An 11,622-nucleotide genomic window follows, 5' to 3' on the forward strand; every position below is an offset into this window, starting at 1 on the left:
CAGCAATTTCATATGCACAAACCTGAAAATGCAATTTCTCATACATTTTATACTGCTGCTGGTAGAACAAATCATTGGAAATACATTAAAGGAATGCCGATTTTTTTTCTTTCACGATTCAGATTTTAAGCAACTTTCTAATTTACTTCTATTAAATTTTTCTTTAATCTCTTGCTATCTTTATTTGAAAAAGGCATCTAAGCTAAGGAGCCAGCAAATATTTGGTTCAGAACCATGGACAGCACTTGTTTAATGGTGCTGTCCAATCAGCAAGGACAGCCCAGGTTGTTCACCAAAAATGGGCCGGCATCTAAACTTACATTCTTGCTTTTCAAATAAACAACCAAGAGAATGAGGGGGGGGGAGTATTTAAAAGCATAATACATAATGGAGGTATAATTTAGTATTGTTCTATTTTCCATTTTTCTCTAATGATTCAGATACAGCATACAATTTTTTTAAACAGCTTTCCAATTTACTCATATTATATCATTTGTTTTGTTCTAATGGTATCTTTTGTTTAAGTCACACCTAGGTAGGCTCAGGAGCAGAAATGCACTACTGGGAGCTAGCTGTTGATTAGTGGCTGCACATATATGCCTCTTGTCATTGGCTTAAAGGGACAGACTACACTAAAATGGTTATTGTTTTAAAAGATAGATAACGGCTTTACTACCCATTCCCCAGCTTTACACAACCAACATTTTTATATTAATATACTTTATAACCTTTAAACCTCTAAATTTCTGCCTGTTTCTAAGCCACTAGAAACAGCCTCTTATCACGTGCTTTTTATATTTGCTTTTCACAACAGGAGACTGCCATGTGGGCCATATAGATAACATTGTGTTAATGCCCGTGAAGTTATTTAAGAGTTAGCACAACAAAGTACTAAATGCAAGTCAATAGATAATAAATAAAAAAAGTCATGTGATGAGGGGGCTGTCAGAAGATGCTTAGACACAAGGTAATCAGAGGTAAAAAGTATATTAATATAACTATGTTGGCTATGCAAAAATGGGGAATAAAAGGTTTTCTATTGTTTAAAAAAATAATTCTATTTAAGATTGTCCCTTTAACTGAAGTGTTCAGCTAGCTCCTAGTAGTGCATTGCTGCTCCTTCAGCTACCATTTATGCTTCATTCTTTTTGTATCCTTTTCAGAAGTAAACTGGAAAGTGGTTTAAAATTGTATGCCCTATCTGTACCATGAGAAGAAAGAAAAAAAAAAAAAAAAAAAGTTTGTCCCTTTAAATAAACGTTTTACGGGGAGATTAATTATTGAGTTCAATGCCCCTTTAACTGTGTAGCATGCCCCGTAATTACAGCACTAGATGTTAGAGACAGTGTACTGTAATATTGGTTTCTCCTTAATGTGTTTTCAATTACTTTGTTACACCAGTCGCAGAGTGTAAATTTATGGAAAATTACTCCCTTAGATTTACTTTTGTATATGAAATAGCTGTTTTTCTCTTCGAAATGAAAACCCATTAAAATGGTCTGAGCTGGCAAGAACAGATATAATCATATCACTTTATATAGATCAAATGATTCCATATCTCTGTCTGAGATAACAATCAAGAATAAACATTTTAGTACCCACTCTGCACTGGAAGTGCAATTACTTCTACTGGATCTTGCTTACATAGTTTTTTTTTTTTTTGGATCCAGTTTGCAGCATTTACTTTTTCAGTTTAGGTTGCAGTTTAAAATGGCAAATGCAACTGCTTTAAAATAGCTAATTTACCTTTATTTTTCCATTTGTAAACAATTTAATACACTTCAGTAGGTAAAATGGATCAATACACATTAAAGAGAAAGTTTTACAGCACACTGTCCCTTTAATCTCAACACGGGACTCATACTGCTCAGTTTTCAATTTAGAGCAGGGGGTCGACAAATCTGTTTAAAATTTAGCAGCCAGACAGAGGTATCTGTATATAGACCTATGGTGAATAACCCGAAAAGTTAGAAGCCAGAAGTAAAATTCTAGGAGCCCGTAGGTTTGTTGAACCCTGATTTAGAGGCAGCCCCCTACCATTATACCTCAAGTTTTTTTTTTTTTTTTTAAAAAAAAAAAAAAAAAAAAAAAAAAAAAATACATACATACAATATTATCACATTTCCAGGTAATGTTTTTTATATTACCCCTTCCAAAAAAGCCACTTATGACATATGCCAACATGTTTCAATAGAAGTAACATTTTCAAATGAGAGGCCACAACTGAATATTGTTTCCACACAGGCCCATAGAACAAATACAAAAAGAAGATTATACTAATAAAAAGCAAAAAAAAAAAAAATTACTTCTATAGAAAAACACAAAACAATTATTACATTTTCCTAAGCAAGATAAATGTACAAACGCTGCATACAGAGACACAAGTCCTGAAACATATACATTGGCTCTACAGGGAGAGAGACAAGATTGTAGCCGCCTGCAAACAGGAGCACTCAGCTTGTTGGAAATATGGATAGAATTTGGACAGAGAAATAGCAAACTAGATAAATTTGACTGGCTCTGTGGTCCCTGGGGCAGGTTTTCCTGTTACATATTGTCCATTATAGCTCACTACTGGATTATGCAGGACAAGGTTTCACTTCACTGAGAGCTTGTTGTGATGGATCTATTACGTCACTGTACTGTAAGGTGTTTAACCCAGGATTTCCCCATTATGAAATTAACTTGCTTGCACAGTCTTCCATTTACCCTGTGTTATTGGTTGTCCACTCTTATCAATAGTTAGCTTACCATAGCATTCACTGCAATGCTAGGTTGTGCAACTCTGCATACAGCAAGTGCTTTTTACATAAAAGTGCACACACATCTGCTTGTGGCTTCTTTAGAGTGCTGAGAGAGCCTGTTATTTATGTTAGGCTCTTATTTCCCATTGACATGGCTACTACACAAAATGAAACAAGTCACAACCAGTTTGAAGTAGCCAAAGGCTAATTTCCTTTGGAAAACAGAAGTGTCAGCAAAGCAGATAGGAAATCCCCATCCCATAAGTCGGGAATATTCGAGGAGGAAAGTGGGAGTTAAATGTATTCATTTAAAACAGTTGGACAATATTTAATTTATATAGGACTGCATTAACCCATTTGCTGCCACAGGATTGCAACACATTGTTTAGCAATGCACTCAGCCTTCTGTGACAGACAAGTGGTAAAGGAAAAAAAAAAAAAGTTTATTTGATGTAAACACCAAATTGACACTGACAATATCAATAACCATTTCATTTGACGTCTAAGGCACATTGTGTCTGGAAGCAAAAAAAGTTAATAGAACCACATATAGACCTATTGTGATGAATATCTTCAAATTGTAAAAGAATGCTGATAACAAACAATATAGGAAATTATAGTTCTGCCATGTTTTTATAGAAATAAACAGCAGACGATAGAAAATTAACCTTGTGGGACATCTAAGAATGAACCCAAAGAATTAATTAGACTAAACATTTTAAAGTGTGCAGTAAAAAGGCTGTATGTGAAGATGACAGATATAAATTATTTTACTATTAAAAAGACAAAATAATAAATTTAAACAAAGCATTTTAAAAATGACAGGTTACAAAATAATCCACACTGAACATTATCATGAAGAAACACTACAATTACTGTACAATTTTAAAAATAAGCCGTATGGAGTCAAAATCACAAGGTTTTGCAGCCAGCCAGCCACAGAAGAGATTAATTGTACACCAAAACCATTGCATATGCACACATGCCAGAAAACTAGTGCTGACCAATCTACACAAAAGGTATGACATGTTGTCACAGAGCAGTACTGAGCTCCAGTACTAGATATAAATACTCAAAATATTACAAAACAAATATGATAACCGTTCTCCCCTAAAACTTGGTTTACAGGATGCTTGGAACATACATCGAAGTACTGGCTTACAATAGAGCCTATTCATATGCCCAGTTTGTGTCAGTTAGCTAAGAAAGCTAGCATTTTTTATTTTATTTAACTAATTTAGTAAAAATCATATGCAAAAAACAAGAGTTATAAAATTCAGTAAAACACCGATTTATTGATATACTTTACTGAATTTTATAACTCTTGTTTTCTGCATACTGTGTATAATAGGATTTTAAGGGAGTAAATACTCTAAAGAGAGTTCAATAGGGATTGATGCACTAATAAATATATCTGAACACTGAAAAGTAAGGCCACAGTTCCCTGCGTCTACATTTTTCAAATATAGTTTGTATCTTTGCGCTAGTGGGGGAAAGCCCAACATCACGCCGTGCATGGGATGAAATATGTTAAGCACAACCTTAAAATCTGGTTTCATTTTTTAATTTCTGATGCACATACTACCAAGCAGGGGGAGAAATTAATGCTGGACATTGACATGTTTAATATATATATATATATATATATATATATATATATATATATATATATATATATATATAAATAAAATGTTTGTACTGCACTATTGGTTTTATTTTCAAACAAGGGGATTTTATTTATCAAATATAATAGGATAGCAGCAACCACTTTACGTAGCGCAGGGAGTTTCAAGAAAATAAGGGTAAAGGAGGAATGGATTAGATAACCAAACACCACAATGGTGAAATTTGTAATGCTTTATTAAAAGGACATTTAACTCAAAATTGAAAATGACGTACGTTTTATTATGCAAAACTAAATTTAGTTTACAATGCACTCATTGTTTATTTAGCCTGCTTTCCGACTAAAATGTTTAAAATTGTAAATGTTATTTAAAACAGTAGTTGATATATGCAGCAACTCATTTATATCATTCCCTCGTTGTAAACAAAGATAAACTATAAGGGGCTTTTCAAAAGGATGTGTCCAAGGACTACAAAATACATATTTTTCATAACAAAACTTTAGTTTTTAAATAATTTTTAAACATTTTCTTTTGCATGCAGACATTTTGCAATAATTTCTAAAGAACACAAAATGACTTGAATATCCCTTTAAGAATTTCTAACAAACCCCTTGGATTCTATAAAACAATTTTAGCAAATACACCAAGGTGACATCCAGTGTACGGAACACAAAAATGGGTCTGGCACTTATTGTTCAAAATGTATATGCATTGAAATGGCATCCTAATAAAATGAGGCCAACATTTACTTTATCGTCTTGATGCCAACGTGCTGAAACGTTCCCTAAGTTGCGGTGGCGAACCTATGGCTCAAATATTTATTAAATGTTCCAAGGTACCATGGGCACTCAAAAAAAAATGCAATTTGTTAAAAATAATGAAATCAATCACTTTAACTAAAACCTGGTTAAGGGGTTGAAATACAAAATACCCACGTTCTTTACGGAGAAGCTGGGTCTGTTCAGGGCAGATTTAGTCAAAAGAGCTGCTCAAAGACAGAAAATAGAAGAATGCATTTTAAACAATTATTTTATTCCCTGTGTAAGCAAGAGTAGAGGTGCTCTCCCTCTCAAGTGCCTGGGAAAATTGCATCATTTTTGTAAATGAGTAGTGCATACATGTTTTGTGTTACAACGCTGACTTGTAATTAGGGTAAAACTATCCCCCCCCCCTCCCCCATTTAAACAAATGCGTTCCAACATTATTCAACCGAATATGGAAATTAAAGTGACTGTGCATGCACGTGCCAGATGCACACTCCCTTGCAAGTCTTGGGACTAGCATCCTGATTGGATGTTTAAAGTATCTTTACAATGGAGTGCAGCTACTGAGGAACCCTGAGGAAGAACATGTGATCTGAGATGTCACCGCAGAACATGCAACATGTCTGCAAAAAGAACAGGACACATGCAGGAACTGTTATTAGGGAGCAGTGCTACAAATCGAAAGCATTATCATGCTGTTCTCAAATAGCGTGTGAAACTAGGTAGAGAGAGGCTCTAACTCGACAGACTACATATATAGCACTCTTGGGGGTTAATATAGGGTATAGTTCAATATGGTATGAAAGACTTTGTTCCTTTAGGCAAAATAGAGTTACTGATGGTCTAGTGAGTTTGCGTGTTCCACGTTAAAACATAACTTTTATTGTGTCAAACTTAATATAAAATACTGGAAATAAATTTAAAAACACACTTAGATGCTAAAGACTCAGTGGTTAGCCTGTTCTTTGTAAGTAGATAAATATACAGGAGCTCCAGGACTCCTCACCATTTCCCTAACGTCCCTAAGGGACGTTAGGGAATTGGTGAGGAGTCCTGGAGCTCCTGTATATTTTTTAGATGAGCCTAAGGGACGTTAGGGAATTGGTGAGGAGTCCTGGAGCTCCTGTATATTTATCTACTTACAAAGAACAGGCTAACCACTGAGTCTTTAGCATCTAAGTGTGTTTTTAAATTTATTTCCAGTATTTTATATTAAGTTTGACACAATAAAAGTTATGTTTTAACGTGGAACACGCAAACTCACTAGACCATCAGTAACTCTATTTTGCCTAAAGGAACAAAGTCTTTCATACCATATTGAACTATACCCTATATTAACCCCCAAGAGTGCTATATATGTAGTCTGTCGAGTTAGAGCCTCTCTCTACCTAGTTTCACATGTTGAAAACTACATAGCACATTTAGCAGTCCACATTCTCATAGGGGAATTATCCCCACATATATTAAGGACAAACTGGGGTTAAATAGGGAATTAGAAACATTTAAGCCACATTAGGCTAAGTAGTGCCGTTGATACCTCCTTTTTCTAGTAAAATTTGTGTTCTCAAATAGCACTTGGCAGCCAGAGCAAAGCACTGCAAAGCAGGGCATTGATTTACTGGCTCAGGGATTTTTTTCAACCCGCCCCCTAGCGTTTCCCAGTCTGCCTAGCTGTGACCCCTGAACGTAAGATGTTCTTGTGAGATATGCACCTTTTTTACCTTATAATTTGTGATGTTAGGCCAAGAGCAAAGGAAACCAATTTATTCAAGACGTTAATGTGATATTTTCTAGTAATCGTTTAACAGATATTCTGCATCACTTGTAAAGTGATTCGGCATTTGGATAACATCCCTTTAAAAAAAAAAAAAAAAAAAAAAAAGGGACATGGAACACAGACTTGAACGATAAAAAATGTTTGTGTCAAAACTCTGCAATATACTTTTGTTGTTTATTTTGCCCCTTTTTGAAATAGGACTAAAAATAGTGTGCTTTCTATTGCTGTGAATTGGAAGTACACATTATGTACGTATCTTTAACTAGTCTAAACTGGGGTAAAAGATAAAATATGGGTTTTATATTTCATGTGCCGTCTGTAGCTATAAAAAAAAAAAAAAAAAAAAAAAAAAAAATGATAATACACGTTTTGCTAAGAAATCACAGTCAAAAGCCTTATCAACTTCAGTAACAAATCTGGATTGACTCCTTGAAATAACACAAGTGGTGGCAAAGATCGGATTTAAATAAAAATAGGAAATAATAATTGCAGTAACATAGAAATATAAAAAAGTTTTCACATTCGTCAGAAAGCTCTATTGATTTAAAAAAAATAAAATAAAGTAATGTAAGGTGTTTTATGTATCTTTTATATTTACATAGCTTTATACTAAAATACTACCCCACGTACCATACATATTTGTAGTTCCCATAATATAATTCTGAGTTTTCTTATCTTTAATCTATTTACAGAATGCTTGGTTGGCAAATCAGCAAGAATGTTCAAAATATCAAGCAAAAAATACAATTATAAACAAGGAACAGTGAAAGATGCAAATATATACTTTATACCAATAAAACTACACAACACAGATGTGCATGATCTTGCTAATTTAAACAGAAGCACAACTGGAGATATGGGGTTTTAAAATCTAATATATTTCGTATAATAGATCTCCGATTCACATACGGTATGATGAATGCAAGATGTGTATAATTAGTCAAACAGTGAAATCTTCACAGCTGAGTCAGCAAAAGCCTTAAAAATTAGGGATGCTGGTTGGATCTCAGATTTAATAGGAAAAAACATCCACACCAGTAATTGTAAGGTAAAATCGAGAAACTTATTACCAGAAATGTATTAGGAAGTTAACCTCAAAGTAGGAAGATAAATGCAATGGGATGCTGGGGCTTTATAACCGCTTCACATTATCTCAAATGTTACTGACCCTGGATCTATTAGGCTAAATTGCTATTACCCCATGAAGAATATGAACTAGAACCTAGAGAACTTGTACATTCTTAGGAAATCCACTGAATCCAATAATATGGGAATTGAAAGCGTTGTTTTGCTAGTGAATTATCAATGCATTATAGATTGTAGACCACTAAACTGATCCAGTTCCATACAAAGCAAAATGTAGTACTCCTAATAACCCTGTCAGTAGCTACGGTGAAGGAAAAAAACATTTGTGGTAAAATAACTATATGAATCCACAACACATTTGCGTTAAAATTAAAAGGGACAATTAACCCAATTTTTTTTCCTTTCGTGATTCAGATGGAGCAGTGATTTTCAACCACTGTGCTGCGAGAGATCGTCAGGTGTGCCGCCGTGGATTGGTCGCTTCTTGCTTAAGTGCACTCCTGAAGCAGAACAGAAGCCGGTAGCTGCTGCTAATATATATATATATATATATATATATATATATATATATATATATATATATATATATATATATATATATATATATATATATATATATATATATATATATAAATGGGGGTGTATGAGAGAATGGGAAATATTGCTGATAATCTAGATTCTGGTGCCACCCTTAACCAGTAATGAAATTAAATTTATACAGGGAGATATAGTATCAGACCATATATTAATGGTCTGATAAAGTAAGGGAAATGAAGGCACACAGAGAATTTATTTCATACCAAAAATAAATTTATTAATTATAATCCCTTATCACATTTCGTGAAAAACTCTGCATTTGACTCAAACCAACACAAAATAAGGTAAACACCATATATATACACAACACCTTAAATCTAAAGTAACAATGCCTGCAGGATATCTATAAAGCATACGTATGCTGCTAAGTCAGATAATATCTAAAACACACATTAATCAGGTTGCTAGAATGTATATAGACCTAAAATAGAACAATTGTGCACATATCCTAATATTAGTTATAACATGTCTAAAGTAGTGTGTCAAAACATAACATAATGGAAAAAGTAAAATAAACCGCTGAGAAAAGTCTCTCTCAGAAGCTAGGAGGAAACACAGTTAGATCCTGCACTCGGTCCAGGAAAATGCAAAGTGAAAATACAGTCCTTTATGCAAAAGGTAAAAGGTAAAGTAAACGTATTAGTTCTTACTGTGATCTGTTCCCAAAAGTAAGATTTTAAATCACTTGCCAGGATAGAGCATGCAGCGGTGAAACAAACTAGCTCTGTGTCCCAGGAGATTTTTCAAAGAAGCAGACCGCTCTCTCTGTGGCGTCTGATGTCACTGGGGGGGGAGGTGGTATAGCTTTGCAAGCTCTTCCAATCGGACTTGTAGGTAAAGTGCACTTTCCGTGTGTAGTAGTGATCAGCTGTACCGGCATCCGCCGCACCGAGAAAGAACCAGGCTTTCCCTAGGCTGATAGATCAAAAGCATCGGAGCGTACGTCAGGATATACGCAAACTTGCTCAGGTGGATACGATATGTATGTTCCTCTCGCTCTTAGCTTACGTGCATTTACTTAGACTCCACAGGTGCCTGTTTTCCAAGTCCTGTATTCGCTTCACAGGGCAACAGATGAAACACCAAACAGTCCTTATAGTAGCACAGACCATATGTTTTTTTGCAGCATATTTCTTTAAGGTCAGCACATAAAACAGGTATGCAGATAAAGTGCAGGCAGTAAAAAGGTATAAAGGGCTATGCGTGTCCCATAGACCTTAGAACCTTAAACAGTTCTTATACACAGGAGTTAGTCGACCTGCTCCTGAATAAAACACTTCAGTGTTAAAAACACAAATCGTCAGGTGTGCCGCCGTGGATTGGTCGCTTCTTGCTTAAGTGCACTCCTGAAGCAGAACAGAAGCCGGTAGCTGCTGCTAATTATATATATATATATATATACACATACATACATACATACATACATACATATATATATACATACATACACACATATATATATATATATATATATATATATATATATATATACACACACACACATATATATATACATACATACATACATACATGTGCGTGTGTGCGCGCGTATATACATACACACACACTGTATTAGGCTACAATGTGTGATTTTGTAAAATTTTGGGGATTTTGGTGTGCCGCAGGATTTTTTAATGTAAAAAAAATGTGCCATGGCAAAAAAAGGTTAGAAATCACTGAGAGAGCATGAAATTTTAAGCACCTTTCTAATTTACTCCTATTATCAATTGTTCTTCATTCTCTTGGTATCTTTATTTGAAATGCAAGAATGTAAGTTTAGATGCTGGCGAATTTTTGATGAACAACCTGGGTTGTTCTTGCTGATTGGTGGATAGATTCATCCACCAATAGAAAAGTGCTGTCCAGAGTTCTGAACCCCAAAAAAGCTTAGATGCCTTCTTATTCAAATAAAAATAGCAAGAGAACGAAGAAAAGTTGATAATAGGAGTAAATTAGAAAGTTGCATGCTCTATCTGAATCACGGAATAAAAAATTTTGGGTTAAGTGTCCCTTTAAGTCTGTCAATAATAATATGAAACTAAAACAAAAATGAATTGGACTAAACCTTACTGAGTCATCGTTTACACTAACATACCATACATTGTTTTAAAGAAATTGAGATCAGAACACTAGTTTTAATATATTAACCTGTTAGCTGCCAGATATGATAGCATATAATTAAATATATACAGAGTTATATTAAAATGCAACACATATACATATATATATATATATATATATATATATATATATATATATATATATATCTACACAACCACAGATTAAATGAGCAAATTAAAAAAAAAAAAAAACATTAAAAATATTAACAATGAGTTTAATACCTATTTTCTTAGGCAAAACGCATATAGTTAAAAAAAATTAAGTTAAAGAAAGATGCCAAACACTAAGACAGGGCAATGTCACCGCTCTGTGATGGACTCTGCATGCGCATTTTATGATAACTTGATATATGTACTGTACTCGTGCTAGCAGGTACTCGTATACATGGAGCCCCCAGGGGTGACACCTGCCTGCTCCCCCCTCAGGTCCCCCTCTCCCAGCTGTCCCCATCGTGTTGTCCCCCATTACCCAACCACCTCTATACACGCGCGGTCACATTGGTATTTTTACCTGCGTCTCTTGAGCCCCAGGGCGAGGTGCCTCGCGGGCCCCAGAGCAAAGATGAAGGGGGCAGGGCAGCGGGTGTGCGAGACAGCTCCGGGATCCGCTACGCCGCAGCTCCGACTATACAAGTCTTCCTGCTACGCCCCCCACGGCCAATGGCTGAGCTCGCGCGACCGCAACCCAATAACAGACGAGTACAGGGAAAGTTCAGGCGGCCAATGAGGTGCGGATACACGCAGGGAGCCAGCCACTAAGAAAAAACGATAAATGCGACAGCCAATAAGGCAGTGTCAGGATCGGAGGCCCAATGGAGTGTAGAGAAGGGCGGGTACAGAGATTCGCAACCAATGAGAGGCGGGGCTGGGGCAGCACACACCCAAAGGATGGATGGGGAACCTCAAGTG

General features: G+C 35.3%; 1 protein-coding gene across 1 annotated transcript in view; it reads right to left on the reverse strand.

Moving 5' to 3' along the window:
• The window catches only part of BAHD1 (bromo adjacent homology domain containing 1), a 509,383-nt gene extending 498,021 nt beyond the window's left edge, over nucleotides 1-11,362 (reverse strand). Inside the window, exon 1 of the mRNA XM_053697895.1 lies at nucleotides 11,225-11,362. The gene's annotated coding sequence lies outside the window, so the exon portion shown is untranslated. The remainder of the gene's footprint in view (nucleotides 1-11,224) is intronic.
• Between the last annotated feature and the right edge of the window lie 260 nt (nucleotides 11,363-11,622).

Source organism: Bombina bombina, chromosome 1 (assembly GCF_027579735.1).
Source record: "Bombina bombina isolate aBomBom1 chromosome 1, aBomBom1.pri, whole genome shotgun sequence".
In the NCBI taxonomy this organism is placed as follows: Eukaryota; Metazoa; Chordata; class Amphibia; order Anura; family Bombinatoridae; genus Bombina; species Bombina bombina.